At 46.2% G+C, this 15,658-nt stretch overlaps 7 non-coding genes across 7 annotated transcripts; all 7 read right to left on the bottom strand.

Moving 5' to 3' along the window:
• Window positions 1-1,043: 1,043 nt before the first annotated feature.
• On the bottom strand, window positions 1,044-1,234 carry LOC130309720 (U2 spliceosomal RNA). The gene has a single exon (XR_008858360.1). It is a non-coding gene; the product is annotated as a U2 spliceosomal RNA (small nuclear RNA).
• A 2,080-nt stretch (window positions 1,235-3,314) lies between these two features.
• On the bottom strand, window positions 3,315-3,505 carry LOC130309731 (U2 spliceosomal RNA). Its single transcript, XR_008858371.1, has one exon. It is a non-coding gene; the product is annotated as a U2 spliceosomal RNA (small nuclear RNA).
• Window positions 3,506-5,590: 2,085 nt separating this feature from the next.
• Window positions 5,591-5,781, bottom strand: LOC130309743 (U2 spliceosomal RNA). The gene has a single exon (XR_008858382.1). It is a non-coding gene; the product is annotated as a U2 spliceosomal RNA (small nuclear RNA).
• Window positions 5,782-7,859: 2,078 nt separating this feature from the next.
• On the bottom strand, window positions 7,860-8,050 carry LOC130309745 (U2 spliceosomal RNA). Its single transcript, XR_008858383.1, has one exon. It is a non-coding gene; the product is annotated as a U2 spliceosomal RNA (small nuclear RNA).
• A 2,086-nt stretch (window positions 8,051-10,136) lies between these two features.
• Window positions 10,137-10,327, bottom strand: LOC130309709 (U2 spliceosomal RNA). The gene has a single exon (XR_008858349.1). It is a non-coding gene; the product is annotated as a U2 spliceosomal RNA (small nuclear RNA).
• A 2,085-nt stretch (window positions 10,328-12,412) lies between these two features.
• Window positions 12,413-12,603, bottom strand: LOC130309711 (U2 spliceosomal RNA). The gene has a single exon (XR_008858350.1). It is a non-coding gene; the product is annotated as a U2 spliceosomal RNA (small nuclear RNA).
• Window positions 12,604-14,690: 2,087 nt separating this feature from the next.
• Window positions 14,691-14,881, bottom strand: LOC130309712 (U2 spliceosomal RNA). The gene has a single exon (XR_008858351.1). It is a non-coding gene; the product is annotated as a U2 spliceosomal RNA (small nuclear RNA).
• Window positions 14,882-15,658: the final 777 nt, after the last annotated feature.

The following is a 15,658-nucleotide window of genomic DNA, read 5'->3' on the forward strand; positions in this document are numbered from 1 at the left end:
CTTCTTTTTCTTCTTTTTTTTCGTCTAATGCATACCCCATCAGTGCAGCAATGCTTATTCAATACCGCCAGCAGATGGAGACACTGGGGGATAATTTTCTAAGGATTTATACTGATTTTTCCTGTCTGAATTTGTCGCACAGAAAGTTGCAGGCCAAATATGTGTGACATTTCTGCGACTTTAGCTTCTAGAGCATTTTTACAACATTATACATAGGTGCTGAATACATAAAAAGCGACTGTTCAGCGACAGACAAGTCGCATCGGCTGAAAGTAGGCCAGAATGTCAGTCCATGTTGGAGCAGGTTTAGATACAGTCTAAAGTATAGATCTCAAAGTCTGTGCACAGAATTTAGCAAGGGCCTCGCACCTTCTGATGCATCAGGTAGGTGCACAATAGCATAGCCTAACCCTCTGTACTTTGGTCTATATTGATGCGGGACATAGACAGCCAGCTGATGACCAATCCATTAGTGCAATGGATGGCTGGAAGCATTTGTCTTTGCCTTTGCAATACCACAGAAGCAATGCATGGTCAATGTACAGCAATGACACACCTGTGTGAACAGCCAGGAGACCCCCCCCCCATGTTATGTTACATAGTTACATAGTTAGTACGGTCGAAAAAAGACATATGTCCATCAAGTTCAACCAGGGAATTAAGGGGTAGGGGTGTGGCGCGATATTGGGGAAGGGATGAGATTTTATATTTCTTCATAAGCATTAATCTTATTTTGTCAATTAGGAACATTCAGCACCCACCCGCTATCAAGGCAGCTGCCTATCATGTCATGCCCTACCTGCACAGGTGTGCTGGCTACTCAAATGATCCAATTAAGGAGGCCATTTAGTCAGCAGCAGCAGAAGTCCTGTGCCTGGACGCTCCAACAGCGGCCAGACACAAGCAGAAGCAGCAGAAGCAGCAGCAGCAGCACCACCTTTTGTTTTTTGGCTGCAGCAGCAAGGCCCACAGGGCTGGCTAGCTGGCTAGCCAGCAAGCAGGTAGCAATGAAAGTAGGAATCTTTCTTTTTAACCCTGTAAGGGGGTGGTGCACTGTACCCGAAGATACTGCCATATCGGGTCAATGCATAGGGCGACGGAAGCAAGCTTCGAAATCGGCCCCCGTTCTCAAAAATCCATTTAATATATGGTCCCCAGATAGGGGACGTATCAGATATTAAACTGATAAGAACAGATACTACACTTGATCTTAGCCAAAAGGCCGAGAAGCGATAACCGTGAAAGGGGCGGGCCCAACAAGGTCCCCTTCATGGGCACTATCACTGCTTGCTGTCAGGGAGGCTGCCAGACAATTTTCCATGCACACTCTGGGCTGGGGGGCAGTCAACCACCAGTACACACAGCAGAACCTAAACCCATACCATTATTGCTAAGCAGCAAGACAGGGGCCCATTGCACTCCCACGGGGCCTTTTTAAATGCAATCCATAACCCGGATTTGCCAGGAACCCTTCTTACTCCTCCTACTTGCATGTGACACTGGGCTTAGGATCTGCATAGGAAACACACACACAAGCACACACCTACCTTTGTTGCCTGCAGATGCCTCCTTGGCTGTCCCCAAACGGTATCAAACCAACACCCACGGGAAGCTGTAAGCATAGAGGACATGCCTGCACCCCATTGGACTTACCTGTGTGGGTTAAATCCGGGTTATTTGACAACCTATGGCGTTGATGGTTCTGCTCAGGCAGAGCAGTGCTGATGCTCCTCATAAAGCTGTCGCTGCTGTGAAGGTTCTAGGTGACATCACAAATCCCTATGGTTACATACACAACAAAGCTGGGTTGTTGTTGTTTACACTCTGCAAGGCCTGTGGAAGTGAGTGACATCATAGCACTGTAGTTCTGAGGGTTCTAGATGGATGCAACAATCTCCTGTTGCTTCTATGAAGGCCATAATAGACGACATCACCAAACAGCTCCATAGTCACATACACAGCAAAGGAGAGATGTTGTTTACACCTACTGATGTCAGTGGTATTGAGTGACATCACAGCACAGTGCTAAGGCTCCTGGGCCTGGACACAGCAGCGGCTGCAATATCTCAACGGAGAATACGTTTATATATATGTGTGTGTGTGCGCGTATATATATATATATATATATATATATATATATATATATATATATTCTCCGCCGAAATCACTTTTAAACCCATTTCCACCTTTTTTTCCCTTCTCTTCCTCTTACTTTTTTTTCACGTTTTTTTTACGTTTTTCTCCTTTTCGCCTCTTTTCTGGGCGTATTATTCTTCTTTTTCTTCTTTTTTTTCGTCTAATGCATACCCCATCAGTGCAGCAATGCTTATTCAATACCGCCAGCAGATGGAGACACTGGGGGATAATTTTCTAAGGATTTATACTGATTTTTCCTGTCTGAATTTGTCGCACAGAAAGTTGCAGGCCAAATATGTGTGACATTTCTGCGACTTTAGCTTCTAGAGCATTTTTACAACATTATACATAGGTGCTGAATACATAAAAAGCGACTGTTCAGCGACAGACAAGTCGCATCGGCTGAAAGTAGGCCAGAATGTCAGTCCATGTTGGAGCAGGTTTAGATACAGTCTAAAGTATAGATCTCAAAGTCTGTGCACAGAATTTAGCAAGGGCCTCGCACCTTCTGATGCATCAGGTAGGTGCACAATAGCATAGCCTAACCCTCTGTACTTTGGTCTATATTGATGCGGGACATAGACAGCCAGCTGATGACCAATCCATTAGTGCAATGGATGGCTGGAAGCATTTGTCTTTGCCTTTGCAATACCACAGAAGCAATGCATGGTCAATGTACAGCAATGACACACCTGTGTGAACAGCCAGGAGACCCCCCCCCATGTTATGTTACATAGTTACATAGTTAGTACGGTCGAAAAAAGACATATGTCCATCAAGTTCAACCAGGGAATTAAGGGGTAGGGGTGTGGCGCGATATTGGGGAAGGGATGAGATTTTATATTTCTTCATAAGCATTAATCTTATTTTGTCAATTAGGAACATTCAGCACCCACCCGCTATCAAGGCAGCTGCCTATCATGTCATGCCCTACCTGCACAGGTGTGCTGGCTACTCAAATGATCCAATTAAGGAGGCCATTTAGTCAGCAGCAGCAGAAGTCCTGTGCCTGGACGCTCCAACAGCGGCCAGACACAAGCAGAAGCAGCAGAAGCAGCAGCAGCAGCACCACCTTTTGTTTTTTGGCTGCAGCAGCAAGGCCCACAGGGCTGGCTAGCTGGCTAGCCAGCAAGCAGGTAGCAATGAAAGTAGGAATCTTTCTTTTTAACCCTGTAAGGGGGTGGTGCACTGTACCCGAAGATACTGCCATATCGGGTCAATGCATAGGGCGACGGAAGCAAGCTTCGAAATCGGCCCCCGTTCTCAAAAATCCATTTAATATATGGTCCCCAGATAGGGGACGTATCAGATATTAAACTGATAAGAACAGATACTACACTTGATCTTAGCCAAAAGGCCGAGAAGCGATAACCGTGAAAGGGGCGGGCCCAACAAGGTCCCCTTCATGGGCACTATCACTGCTTGCTGTCAGGGAGGCTGCCAGACAATTTTCCATGCACACTCTGGGCTGGGGGGCAGTCAACCACCAGTACACACAGCAGAACCTAAACCCATACCATTATTGCTAAGCAGCAAGACAGGGGCCCATTGCACTCCCACGGGGCCTTTTTAAATGCAATCCATAACCCGGATTTGCCAGGAACCCTTCTTACTCCTCCTACTTGCATGTGACACTGGGCTTAGGATCTGCATAGGAAACACACACACAAGCACACACCTACCTTTGTTGCCTGCAGATGCCTCCTTGGCTGTCCCCAAACGGTATCAAACCAACACCCACGGGAAGCTGTAAGCATAGAGGACATGCCTGCACCCCATTGGACTTACCTGTGTGGGTTAAATCCGGGTTATTTGACAACCTATGGCGGTGATGGTTCTGCTCAGGCAGAGCAGTGCTGATGCTCCTCATAAAGCTGTCGCTGCTGTGAAGGTTCTAGGTGACATCACAAATCCCTATGGTTACATACACAACAAAGCTGGGTTGTTGTTGTTTACACTCTGCAAGGCCTGTGGAAGTGAGTGACATCATAGCACTGTAGTTCTGAGGGTTCTAGATGGATGCAACAATCTCCTGTTGCTTCTATGAAGGCCATAATAGACGACATCACCAAACAGCTCCATAGTCACATACACAGCAAAGGAGAGATGTTGTTTACACCTAGTGATGTCAGTGGTATTGAGTGACATCACAGCACAGTGCTAAGGCTCCTGGGCCTGGACACAGCAGCGGCTGCAATATCTCAACGGAGAATACGTTTATATATATGTGTGTGTGTGCGCGTATATATATATATATATATATATATATATATATATATATATATATATATTTCTCCGCCGAAATCACTTTTAAACCCATTTCCACCTTTTTTTCCCTTCTCTTCCTCTTACTTTTTTTTCACGTTTTTTTACGTTTTTCTCCTTTTCGCCTCTTTTCTGGGCGTATTATTCTTCTTTTTCTTCTTTTTTTTCGTCTAATGCATACCCCATCAGTGCAGCAATGCTTATTCAATACCGCCAGCAGATGGAGACACTGGGGGATAATTTTCTAAGGATTTATACTGATTTTTCCTGTCTGAATTTGTCGCACAGAAAGTTGCAGGCCAAATATGTGTGACATTTCTGCGACTTTAGCTTCTAGAGCATTTTTACAACATTATACATAGGTGCTGAATACATAAAAAGCGACTGTTCAGCGACAGACAAGTCGCATCGGCTGAAAGTAGGCCAGAATGTCAGTCCATGTTGGAGCAGGTTTAGATACAGTCTAAAGTATAGATCTCAAAGTCTGTGCACAGAATTTAGCAAGGGCCTCGCACCTTCTGATGCATCAGGTAGGTGCACAATAGCATAGCCTAACCCTCTGTACTTTGGTCTATATTGATGCGGGACATAGACAGCCAGCTGATGACCAATCCATTAGTGCAATGGATGGCTGGAAGCATTTGTCTTTGCCTTTGCAATACCACAGAAGCAATGCATGGTCAATGTACAGCAATGACACACCTGTGTGAACAGCCAGGAGACCCCCCCCCCATGTTATGTTACATAGTTACATAGTTAGTACGGTCGAAAAAAGACATATGTCCATCAAGTTCAACCAGGGAATTAAGGGGTAGGGGTGTGGCGCGATATTGGGGAAGGGATGAGATTTTATATTTCTTCATAAGCATTAATCTTATTTTGTCAATTAGGAACATTCAGCACCCACCCGCTATCAAGGCAGCTGCCTATCATGTCATGCCCTACCTGCACAGGTGTGCTGGCTACTCAAATGATCCAATTAAGGAGGCCATTTAGTCAGCAGCAGCAGAAGTCCTGTGCCTGGACGCTCCAACAGCGGCCAGACACAAGCAGAAGCAGCAGAAGCAGCAGCAGCAGCACCACCTTTTGTTTTTTGGCTGCAGCAGCAAGGCCCACAGGGCTGGCTAGCTGGCTAGCCAGCAAGCAGGTAGCAATGAAAGTAGGAATCTTTATTTTTAACCCTGTAAGGGGGTGGTGCACTGTACCCGAAGATACTGCCATATCGGGTCAATGCATAGGGCGACGGAAGCAAGCTTCGAAATCGGCCCCCGTTCTCAAAAATCCATTTAATATATGGTCCCCAGATAGGGGACGTATCAGATATTAAACTGATAAGAACAGATACTACACTTGATCTTAGCCAAAAGGCCGAGAAGCGATAACCGTGAAAGGGGCGGGCCCAACAAGGTCCCCTTCATGGGCACTATCACTGCTTGCTGTCAGGGAGGCTGCCAGACAATTTTCCATGCACACTCTGGGCTGGGGGGCAGTCAACCACCAGTACACACAGCAGAACCTAAACCCATACCATTATTGCTAAGCAGCAAGACAGGGGCCCATTGCACTCCCACGGGGCCTTTTTAAATGCAATCCATAACCCGGATTTGCCAGGAACCCTTCTTACTCCTCCTACTTGCATGTGACACTGGGCTTAGGATCTGCATAGGAAACACACACACAAGCACACACCTACCTTTGTTGCCTGCAGATGCCTCCTTGGCTGTCCCCAAACGGTATCAAACCAACACCCACGGGAAGCTGTAAGCATAGAGGACATGCCTGCACCCCATTGGACTTACCTGTGTGGGTTAAATCCGGGTTATTTGACAACCTATGGCGGTGATGGTTCTGCTCAGGCAGAGCAGTGCTGATGCTCCTCATAAAGCTGTCGCTGCTGTGAAGGTTCTAGGTGACATCACAAATCCCTATGGTTACATACACAACAAAGCTGGGTTGTTGTTGTTTACACTCTGCAAGGCCTGTGGAAGTGAGTGACATCATAGCACTGTAGTTCTGAGGGTTCTAGATGGATGCAACAATCTCCTGTTGCTTCTATGAAGGCCATAATAGACGACATCACCAAACAGCTCCATAGTCACATACACAGCAAAGGAGAGATGTTGTTTACACCTAGTGATGTCAGTGGTATTGAGTGACATCACAGCACAGTGCTAAGGCTCCTGGGCCTGGACACAGCAGCGGCTGCAATATCTCAACGGAGAATACGTTTATATATATGTGTGTGTGTGCGCGTATATATATATATATATATATATATATATATATATATATATATATTTCTCCGCCGAAATCACTTTTAAACCCATTTCCACCTTTTTTTCCCTTCTCTTCCTCTTACTTTTTTTTCACGTTTTTTTACGTTTTTCTCCTTTTCGCCTCTTTTCTGGGCGTATTATTCTTCTTTTTCTTCTTTTTTTTCGTCTAATGCATACCCCATCAGTGCAGCAATGCTTATTCAATACCGCCAGCAGATGGAGACACTGGGGGATAATTTTCTAAGGATTTATACTGATTTTTCCTGTCTGAATTTGTCGCACAGAAAGTTGCAGGCCAAATATGTGTGACATTTCTGCGACTTTAGCTTCTAGAGCATTTTTACAACATTATACATAGGTGCTGAATACATAAAAAGCGACTGTTCAGCGACAGACAAGTCGCATCGGCTGAAAGTAGGCCAGAATGTCAGTCCATGTTGGAGCAGGTTTAGATACAGTCTAAAGTATAGATCTCAAAGTCTGTGCACAGAATTTAGCAAGGGCCTCGCACCTTCTGATGCATCAGGTAGGTGCACAATAGCATAGCCTAACCCTCTGTACTTTGGTCTATATTGATGCGGGACATAGACAGCCAGCTGATGACCAATCCATTAGTGCAATGGATGGCTGGAAGCATTTGTCTTTGCCTTTGCAATACCACAGAAGCAATGCATGGTCAATGTACAGCAATGACACACCTGTGTGAACAGCCAGGAGACCCCCCCCCCCCCCCCATGTTATGTTACATAGTTACATAGTTAGTACGGTCGAAAAAAGACATATGTCCATCAAGTTCAACCAGGGAATTAAGGGGTAGGGGTGTGGCGCGATATTGGGGAAGGGATGAGATTTTATATTTCTTCATAAGCATTAATCTTATTTTGTCAATTAGGAACATTCAGCACCCACCCGCTATCAAGGCAGCTGCCTATCATGTCATGCCCTACCTGCACAGGTGTGCTGGCTACTCAAATGATCCAATTAAGGAGGCCATTTAGTCAGCAGCAGCAGAAGTCCTGTGCCTGGACGCTCCAACAGCGGCCAGACACAAGCAGGAGCAGCAGCAGCAGCACCACCTTTTGTTTTTTGGCTGCAGCAGCAAGGCCCACAGGGCTGGCTAGCTGGCTAGCCAGCAAGCAGGTAGCAATGAAAGTAGGAATCTTTCTTTTTAACCCTGTAAGGGGGTGGTGCACTGTACCCGAAGATACTGCCATATCGGGTCAATGCATAGGGCGACGGAAGCAAGCTTCGAAATCGGCCCCCGTTCTCAAAAATCCATTTAATATATGGTCCCCAGATAGGGGACGTATCAGATATTAAACTGATAAGAACAGATACTACACTTGATCTTAGCCAAAAGGCCGAGAAGCGATAACCGTGAAAGGGGCGGGCCCAACAAGGTCCCCTTCATGGGCACTATCACTGCTTGCTGTCAGGGAGGCTGCCAGACAATTTTCCATGCACACTCTGGGCTGGGGGGCAGTCAACCACCAGTACACACAGCAGAACCTAAACCCATACCATTATTGCTAAGCAGCAAGACAGGGGCCCATTGCACTCCCACGGGGCCTTTTTAAATGCAATCCATAACCCGGATTTGCCAGGAACCCTTCTTACTCCTCCTACTTGCATGTGACACTGGGCTTAGGATCTGCATAGGAAACACACACACAAGCACACACCTACCTTTGTTGCCTGCAGATGCCTCCTTGGCTGTCCCCAAACGGTATCAAACCAACACCCACGGGAAGCTGTAAGCATAGAGGACATGCCTGCACCCCATTGGACTTACCTGTGTGGGTTAAATCCGGGTTATTTGACAACCTATGGCGGTGATGGTTCTGCTCAGGCAGAGCAGTGCTGATGCTCCTCATAAAGCTGTCGCTGCTGTGAAGGTTCTAGGTGACATCACAAATCCCTATGGTTACATACACAACAAAGCTGGGTTGTTGTTGTTTACACTCTGCAAGGCCTGTGGAAGTGAGTGACATCATAGCACTGTAGTTCTGAGGGTTCTAGATGGATGCAACAATCTCCTGTTGCTTCTATGAAGGCCATAATAGACGACATCACCAAACAGCTCCATAGTCACATACACAGCAAAGGAGAGATGTTGTTTACACCTAGTGATGTCAGTGGTATTGAGTGACATCACAGCACAGTGCTAAGGCTCCTGGGCCTGGACACAGCAGCGGCTGCAATATCTCAACGGAGAATACGTTTATATATATGTGTGTGTGTGCGCGTATATATATATATATATATATATATATATATATATATATATTTCTCCGCCGAAATCACTTTTAAACCCATTTCCACCTTTTTTTCCCTTCTCTTCCTCTTACTTTTTTTTCACGTTTTTTTACGTTTTTCTCCTTTTCGCCTCTTTTCTGGGCGTATTATTCTTCTTTTTCTTCTTTTTTTTCGTCTAATGCATACCCCATCAGTGCAGCAATGCTTATTCAATACCGCCAGCAGATGGAGACACTGGGGGATAATTTTCTAAGGATTTATACTGATTTTTCCTGTCTGAATTTGTCGCACAGAAAGTTGCAGGCCAAATATGTGTGACATTTCTGCGACTTTAGCTTCTAGAGCATTTTTACAACATTATACATAGGTGCTGAATACATAAAAAGCGACTGTTCAGCGACAGACAAGTCGCATCGGCTGAAAGTAGGCCAGAATGTCAGTCCATGTTGGAGCAGGTTTAGATACAGTCTAAAGTATAGATCTCAAAGTCTGTGCACAGAATTTAGCAAGGGCCTCGCACCTTCTGATGCATCAGGTAGGTGCACAATAGCATAGCCTAACCCTCTGTACTTTGGTCTATATTGATGCGGGACATAGACAGCCAGCTGATGACCAATCCATTAGTGCAATGGATGGCTGGAAGCATTTGTCTTTGCCTTTGCAATACCACAGAAGCAATGCATGGTCAATGTACAGCAATGACACACCTGTGTGAACAGCCAGGAGACCCCCCCCCCCCCCCCCCCATGTTATGTTACATAGTTACATAGTTAGTACGGTCGAAAAAAGACATATGTCCATCAAGTTCAACCAGGGAATTAAGGGGTAGGGGTGTGGCGCGATATTGGGGAAGGGATGAGATTTTATATTTCTTCATAAGCATTAATCTTATTTTGTCAATTAGGAACATTCAGCACCCACCCGCTATCAAGGCAGCTGCCTATCATGTCATGCCCTACCTGCACAGGTGTGCTGGCTACTCAAATGATCCAATTAAGGAGGCCATTTAGTCAGCAGCAGCAGAAGTCCTGTGCCTGGACGCTCCAACAGCGGCCAGACACAAGCAGAAGCAGCAGAAGCAGCAGCAGCAGCACCACCTTTTGTTTTTTGGCTGCAGCAGCAAGGCCCACAGGGCTGGCTAGCTGGCTAGCCAGCAAGCAGGTAGCAATGAAAGTAGGAATCTTTCTTTTTAACCCTGTAAGGGGGTGGTGCACTGTACCCGAAGATACTGCCATATCGGGTCAATGCATAGGGCGACGGAAGCAAGCTTCGAAATCGGCCCCCGTTCTCAAAAATCCATTTAATATATGGTCCCCAGATAGGGGACGTATCAGATATTAAACTGATAAGAACAGATACTACACTTGATCTTAGCCAAAAGGCCGAGAAGCGATAACCGTGAAAGGGGCGGGCCCAACAAGGTCCCCTTCATGGGCACTATCACTGCTTGCTGTCAGGGAGGCTGCCAGACAATTTTCCATGCACACTCTGGGCTGGGGGGCAGTCAACCACCAGTACACACAGCAGAACCTAAACCCATACCATTATTGCTAAGCAGCAAGACAGGGGCCCATTGCACTCCCACGGGGCCTTTTTAAATGCAATCCATAACCCGGATTTGCCAGGAACCCTTCTTACTCCTCCTACTTGCATGTGACACTGGGCTTAGGATCTGCATAGGAAACACACACACAAGCACACACCTACCTTTGTTGCCTGCAGATGCCTCCTTGGCTGTCCCCAAACGGTATCAAACCAACACCCACGGGAAGCTGTAAGCATAGAGGACATGCCTGCACCCCATTGGACTTACCTGTGTGGGTTAAATCCGGGTTATTTGACAACCTATGGCGGTGATGGTTCTGCTCAGGCAGAGCAGTGCTGATGCTCCTCATAAAGCTGTCGCTGCTGTGAAGGTTCTAGGTGACATCACAAATCCCTATGGTTACATACACAACAAAGCTGGGTTGTTGTTGTTTACACTCTGCAAGGCCTGTGGAAGTGAGTGACATCATAGCACTGTAGTTCTGAGGGTTCTAGATGGATGCAACAATCTCCTGTTGCTTCTATGAAGGCCATAATAGACGACATCACCAAACAGCTCCATAGTCACATACACAGCAAAGGAGAGATGTTGTTTACACCTAGTGATGTCAGTGGTATTGAGTGACATCACAGCACAGTGCTAAGGCTCCTGGGCCTGGACACAGCAGCGGCTGCAATATCTCAACGGAGAATACGTTTATATATATGTGTGTGTGTGCGCGTATATATATATATATATATATATATATATATATATATATATATTTCTCCGCCGAAATCACTTTTAAACCCATTTCCACCTTTTTTTCCCTTCTCTTCCTCTTACTTTTTTTTCACGTTTTTTTACGTTTTTCTCCTTTTCGCCTCTTTTCTGGGCGGATTATTCTTCTTTTTCTTCTTTTTTTTCGTCTAATGCATACCCCATCAGTGCAGCAATGCTTATTCAATACCGCCAGCAGATGGAGACACTGGGGGATAATTTTCTAAGGATTTATACTGATTTTTCCTGTCTGAATTTGTCGCACAGAAAGTTGCAGGCCAAATATGTGTGACATTTCTGCGACTTTAGCTTCTAGAGCATTTTTACAACATTATACATAGGTGCTGAATACATAAAAAGCGACTGTTCAGCGACAGACAAGTCGCATCGGCTGAAAGTAGGCCAGAATGTCAGTCCATGTTGGAGCAGGTTTAGATACAGTCTAAAGTATAGATCTCAAAGTCTGTGCACAGAATTTAGCAAGGGCCTCGCACCTTCTGATGCATCAGGTAGGTGCACAATAGCATAGCCTAACCCTCTGTACTTTGGTCTATATTGATGCGGGACATAGACAGCCAGCTGATGACCAATCCATTAGTGCAATGGATGGCTGGAAGCATTTGTCTTTGCCTTTGCAATACCACAGAAGCAATGCATGGTCAATGTACAGCAATGACACACCTGTGTGAACAGCCAGGAGACCCCCCCCCCCCCCCCATGTTATGTTACATAGTTACATAGTTAGTACGGTCGAAAAAAGACATATGTCCATCAAGTTCAACCAGGGAATTAAGGGGTAGGGGTGTGGCGCGATATTGGGGAAGGGATGAGATTTTATATTTCTTCATAAGCATTAATCTTATTTTGTCAATTAGGAACATTCAGCACCCACCCGCTATCAAGGCAGCTGCCTATCATGTCATGCCCTACCTGCACAGGTGTGCTGGCTACTCAAATGATCCAATTAAGGAGGCCATTTAGTCAGCAGCAGCAGAAGTCCTGTGCCTGGACGCTCCAACAGCGGCCAGACACAAGCAGAAGCAGCAGAAGCAGCAGCAGCAGCACCACCTTTTGTTTTTTGGCTGCAGCAGCAAGGCCCACAGGGCTGGCTAGCTGGCTAGCCAGCAAGCAGGTAGCAATGAAAGTAGGAATCTTTCTTTTTAACCCTGTAAGGGGGTGGTGCACTGTACCCGAAGATACTGCCATATCGGGTCAATGCATAGGGCGACGGAAGCAAGCTTCGAAATCGGCCCCCGTTCTCAAAAATCCATTTAATATATGGTCCCCAGATAGGGGACGTATCAGATATTAAACTGATAAGAACAGATACTACACTTGATCTTAGCCAAAAGGCCGAGAAGCGATAACCGTGAAAGGGGCGGGCCCAACAAGGTCCCCTTCATGGGCACTATCACTGCTTGCTGTCAGGGAGGCTGCCAGACAATTTTCCATGCACACTCTGGGCTGGGGGGCAGTCAACCACCAGTACACACAGCAGAACCTAAACCCATACCATTATTGCTAAGCAGCAAGACAGGGGCCCATTGCACTCCCACGGGGCCTTTTTAAATGCAATCCATAACCCGGATTTGCCAGGAACCCTTCTTACTCCTCCTACTTGCATGTGACACTGGGCTTAGGATCTGCATAGGAAACACACACACAAGCACACACCTACCTTTGTTGCCTGCAGATGCCTCCTTGGCTGTCCCCAAACGGTATCAAACCAACACCCACGGGAAGCTGTAAGCATAGAGGACATGCCTGCACCCCATTGGACTTACCTGTGTGGGTTAAATCCGGGTTATTTGACAACCTATGGCGGTGATGGTTCTGCTCAGGCAGAGCAGTGCTGATGCTCCTCATAAAGCTGTCGCTGCTGTGAAGGTTCTAGGTGACATCACAAATCCCTATGGTTACATACACAACAAAGCTGGGTTGTTGTTGTTTACACTCTGCAAGGCCTGTGGAAGTGAGTGACATCATAGCACTGTAGTTCTGAGGGTTCTAGATGGATGCAACAATCTCCTGTTGCTTCTATGAAGGCCATAATAGACGACATCACCAAACAGCTCCATAGTCACATACACAGCAAAGGAGAGATGTTGTTTACACCTAGTGATGTCAGTGGTATTGAGTGACATCACAGCACAGTGCTAAGGCTCCTGGGCCTGGACACAGCAGCGGCTGCAATATCTCAACGGAGAATACGTTTATATATATGTGTGTGTGTGCGCGTATATATATATATATATATATATATATATATATATATATATATATTTCTCCGCCGAAATCACTTTTAAACCCATTTCCACCTTTTTTTCCCTTCTCTTCCTCTTACTTTTTTTTCACGTTTTTTTACGTTTTTCTCCTTTTCGCCTCTTTTCTGGGCGTATTATTCTTCTTTTTCTTCTTTTTTTTCGTCTAATGCATACCCCATCAGTGCAGCAATGCTTATTCAATACCGCCAGCAGATGGAGACACTGGGGGATAATTTTCTAAGGATTTATACTGATTTTTCCTGTCTGAATTTGTCGCACAGAAAGTTGCAGGCCAAATATGTGTGACATTTCTGCGACTTTAGCTTCTAGAGCATTTTTACAACATTATACATAGGTGCTGAATACATAAAAAGCGACTGTTCAGCGACAGACAAGTCGCATCGGCTGAAAGTAGGCCAGAATGTCAGTCCATGTTGGAGCAGGTTTAGATACAGTCTAAAGTATAGATCTCAAAGTCTGTGCACAGAATTTAGCAAGGGCCTCGCACCTTCTGATGCATCAGGTAGGTGCACAATAGCATAGCCTAACCCTCTGTACTTTGGTCTATATTGATGCGGGACATAGACAGCCAGCTGATGACCAATCCATTAGTGCAATGGATGGCTGGAAGCATTTGTCTTTGCCTTTGCAATACCACAGAAGCAATGCATGGTCAATGTACAGCAATGACACACCTGTGTGAACAGCCAGGAGACCCCCCCCCCCCCCCCATGTTATGTTACATAGTTACATAGTTAGTACGGTCGAAAAAAGACATATGTCCATCAAGTTCAACCAGGGAATTAAGGGGTAGGGGTGTGGCGCGATATTGGGGAAGGGATGAGATTTTATATTTCTTCATAAGCATTAATCTTATTTTGTCAATTAGGAACATTCAGCACCCACCCGCTATCAAGGCAGCTGCCTATCATGTCATGCCCTACCTGCACAGGTGTGCTGGCTACTCAAATGATCCAATTAAGGAGGCCATTTAGTCAGCAGCAGCAGAAGTCCTGTGCCTGGACGCTCCAACAGCGGCCAGACACAAGCAGAAGCAGCAGAAGCAGCAGCAGCAGCACCACCTTTTGTTTTTTGGCTGCAGCAGCAAGGCCCACAGGGCTGGCTAGCTGGCTAGCCAGCAAGCAGGTAGCAATGAAAGTAGGAATCTTTCTTTTTAACCCTGTAAGGGGGTGGTGCACTGTACCCGAAGATACTGCCATATCGGGTCAATGCATAGGGCGACGGAAGCAAGCTTCGAAATCGGCCCCCGTTCTCAAAAATCCATTTAATATATGGTCCCCAGATAGGGGACGTATCAGATATTAAACTGATAAGAACAGATACTACACTTGATCTTAGCCAAAAGGCCGAGAAGCGATAACCGTGAAAGGGGCGGGCCCAACAAGGTCCCCTTCATGGGCACTATCACTGCTTGCTGTCAGGGAGGCTGCCAGACAATTTTCCATGCACACTCTGGGCTGGGGGGCAGTCAACCACCAGTACACACAGCAGAACCTAAACCCATACCATTATTGCTAAGCAGCAAGACAGGGGCCCATTGCACTCCCACGGGGCCTTTTTAAATGCAATCCATAACCCGGATTTGCCAGGAACCCTTCTTACTCCTCCTACTTGCATGTGACACTGGGCTTAGGATCTGCATAGGAAACACACACACAAGCACACACCTACCTTTGTTGCCTGCAGATGCCTCCTTGGCTGTCCCCAAACGGTATCAAACCAACACCCACGGGAAGCTGTAAGCATAGAGGACATGCCTGCACCCCATTGGACTTACCTGTGTGGGTTAAATCCGGGTTATTTGACAACCTATGGCGGTGATGGTTCTGCTCAGGCAGAGCAGTGCTGATGCTCCTCATAAAGCTGTCGCTGCTGTGAAGGTTCTAGGTGACATCACAAATCCCTATGGTTACATACACAACAAAGCTGGGTTGTTGTTGTTTACACTCTGCAAGGCCTGTGGAAGTGAGTGACATCATAGCACTGTAGTTCTGAGGGTTCTAGATGGATGCAACAATCTCCTGTTGCTTCTATGAAGGCCATAATAGACGACATCACCAAACAGCTCCATAGTCACATACACAGCAAAGGAGAGATGTTGTTTACACCTAGTGATGTCAGTGGTATTGAGTGAC

The sequence above is a fragment of the Hyla sarda genome, unplaced genomic scaffold (assembly GCF_029499605.1).
Source record: "Hyla sarda isolate aHylSar1 unplaced genomic scaffold, aHylSar1.hap1 scaffold_1533, whole genome shotgun sequence".
Lineage (NCBI taxonomy): Eukaryota > Metazoa > Chordata > Amphibia > Anura > Hylidae > Hyla > Hyla sarda.